Source organism: Nelumbo nucifera, chromosome 1, assembly GCF_055504915.1.
Source record: "Nelumbo nucifera cultivar China Antique chromosome 1, China Antique-T2T, whole genome shotgun sequence".
In the NCBI taxonomy this organism is placed as follows: domain Eukaryota; kingdom Viridiplantae; phylum Streptophyta; class Magnoliopsida; order Proteales; family Nelumbonaceae; genus Nelumbo; species Nelumbo nucifera.
Window position 1 is genome coordinate 64545026 of NC_142649.1, and position 3268 is coordinate 64548293.

The following is a 3268-nucleotide window of genomic DNA, read 5'->3' on the forward strand; positions in this document are numbered from 1 at the left end:
GAAAAATATACATATAAAAATGCTTTTTTACATACAAAAAATAAGAATTATAAAAATTATTTACTATTATAAATAAAAAATAAAAATATTATTATATGTATAATAAAAATTATTTATTATATATATTTATATATTTATATGTATATGTATGTATGTATGTATATAATAAAATTTATTTATTTATTTTACTAGGCTCGCGAGCCTCACGAAACAAGCTTCACTGGGCTTGAGCTCGGCTTGAAGCTCAGTAGTTTAAACCGAGCCAAACTCAAATAACTCATGAAAAGCTCGATTTGTGGCCACCTCTAGTTCCTATGTCCTAACCTAGCTGGATCCATAGCCCAAGTCTAAATTGGGCTGATCTGATTTTTAGGCCTACATATTTTTATATATCATATAATATTATAATATAACTTCTTTAATCCCTAGCATATTCATGTGTTGGAAGGGGTTCTAGCTCAGTGGAATTCCAGTTTATTCGGCCTATCGATGCATGTAAGTATTGGGGTGATTGAGGTGCAGAACTACAACCTAACTCCCCCACACTTATCATGAACATTGCCCTCAATGTTCATATAATTTGAAGATGAATTCAGCAATGAGGGCAGTGGGACTCCAAGCAATAAAAAGGGGTTTAGAAAACTTCCCTGAGGAGCATACTGAATTCTGAGTTGGCTCTTCCGTTTGGCCCTTTTAGCCGTTGAGAATCATAAGAAACTAGGAGGAGGAGAGAATGATACACCAGGTGTAATCAACAATCTGCGAAATTTGAATCCTAGAAAAGAAAAACTCAAATGATATGGAAAAAGGAAAAAAATAGAAGAACAAATAAAAATAAGAACTACTTATCAGCATTGGGTTGCCTCCCAATAAGCGCTTGTTTTCTGTCTGAAGCTCGACAATCTAGTGGGATCAATGAACACCTAGGTACACAGTTGGTGGGGTAGGCAATGCTCCATCCACTATATATGGCTTGAGGTGCTGACCACTTACCTGAAAACATCCATCTACCGCATAATCAATGACATCTATCATACAACATGAGTCATCATTAGAAGATGCATGTTTCCTAGCAACAGACATTTTAAAAGTTACTTCCTCATCTTGAATCCTAAGGATGAGTTGTCCTTTTTGGACATCAACCGTGGCCTTTCCTGTAGCTAGGAAGGGTCGCCCTAGGATAAGTGGGACGTCAATGTCCTCTTCTATGTCTAACACTATGAAATCAACTGGAAAAATGAATTTGTCAACTTTAACAAATACATTTTCTATAATTTCCCTACGATGCTTGATGGACCTATCAGCTAACTGCAATGCAACTCTAGTGGGTTGGGGTTCATCCAACCCCAATTTCTTGAAAACCGAATATGGCATCAAATTTATACTAGCTCCTAAATCACACAATGCCTTGTTAATTTTCAAACTGCCTATAGTGCAAGGAATAGTGAAACTCCCTGGATCTTTCAATTTCTGAGGCAGCTTGTTGAGGAGGATTGTCGAGCATTCTTCATTCAGTGCAACTGTAGCCACATCTCCCAGTTTCCTTTTGTTTGCCAATATCTCCTTCAGGAACTTTGCATAGTGTGGCATCTGGGCTAAAACGTCTGCAAAAGAAATGTTAATATGTAAACTCTTGAAAATTTCAAGAAACTTACTAAATTCCTTTTTCAATTTGTGTTGCTTAAGCCTATTCGGAAATGGTACTTACGGCTGTTGACTTTTCTCTTTCTTTGATTCAGATTGCTCTTCCTCCTTCTTTTCGGTTTCTAGCGTTGCACCCAACTTGCTTTCTTCTCCACCTCTTGCAGCTCCTTATCACTCCTCAAGGTAATGGCCTGCACCTACTCTCTTGGATTTGCCTCAGTGTTGCTGGGTAAAGTTCCTAGTGCTCCAGCAGATATCATCGTGCCAACTGCCCCACTTGATTCTCCAAGTTCTTGATTGATGCTTCTTGGTTCTGAAATCTCGTTTCTGCACTTGCTATGAACTTGGTCATCATCTCCTCTAGATTGGATTTCTTCTCTAGCTGATTGAAATTTTGGGGGAAGGGTTTCACCGCATTTTGATTTTTCTAAGACAGATTCGGGTGACTCCTCCATCCAGGGTTAAAAGCACGAGGGTACTGATTGCCTTGCTGCCTTTGCAAGTTACCAACATAATCTACCTGCTCGGGGGACTGCATGAACTAATTTCCGACTTGACATTCAATGCTGATGTGACCTCCCCCACACCATTCACAGGCTATGGTCTGAACATGCATGGCTGCCAACTGCATTTCATCTATCTTCATGTTGAGGGCACCAATTTGTGCAGACAGTGCTATATAGGTGTCTATATTATGAAGTCCGAGCTGTCGCCTAACTTGGGTTCTCTCGGAATGCCATTGGTAGTTGTTTGCAGCCATCTCCTCAATGAGTGCATGGGCAACTTCAGGGGTCTTGTTATTAATGGATCCCCCAGCTGCAGCATCTATAATAGTTTTGTTGGCTTCGGTCAACCCATTATAAAATGTTTGAACTTGCAGCCATATGGGAAGTCCATGATGAGTGACCTTTCTTAGTAATTCTTTGTAACACTCCCATGACTCATACAATGACTCTCCGTCCTGCTGAAAGAAGGTGGTGATATCATTCCTCATCTTTGCTATCTTGGACGGAGGGAAATACTTGGATAGGAAACAACTGGCCATTTCATCCCAAGTAGAGATCGATCCAGCAGGGAGAGAGTTCAGCAACGTCTTAGCCTTGTCCTTCAATGAGAACGAAAACAATTTGAGCCTCACCGTATCATCACTAACCCCGTTGTGCTTGAATGTGTCACATATTTCCAAGAAGTTGGCGATGTGAGTGTTCGGATCTTCATGAGCCAAGCTGCAGAACTGAACTATATTCTAAATCATCTGAATTATAGCTGGTTTGATTTCAAAATTGTTGGCAGCTATTGCTGGTCTCACAATGCTCGAGGCTGCCCCGGTAAGGGTTGGTTTGGCATAATCCATCGTGGTCCTTTGTTCGGCCATCTTTGCACTTTCAGCTCTCCCTTGCTTAGAAGCTCTAAGGCGACGACAGAGAGTTCTTTCAATATCAGGATCGTAGGTGATGCTCTCCTTTTCACTTCTGCGTGTCATAAACTGTACAAGTCATAGTCATAGAGAGGCTAATGCACACATATCAGAAACATAATGTATAAAATTAAAATCAGATTAACAATGACAAATGGTTCCTAATATTGTTGTGATAAATCCCCAGCAGCGGTGTCAAAAACTTGA

At 40.0% G+C, this 3268-nt stretch overlaps 1 non-coding gene across 1 annotated transcript; it reads left to right on the top strand.

Annotated features, from left to right (window-relative positions):
• The first annotated feature begins 2534 nt into the window (after positions 1–2534).
• LOC148803353 (small nucleolar RNA R71) lies at positions 2535–2641 on the top strand. Its single transcript, XR_016081676.1, has one exon. It is a non-coding gene; the product is annotated as a small nucleolar RNA R71 (small nucleolar RNA).
• The last annotated feature ends 627 nt before the right edge of the window (positions 2642–3268 follow it).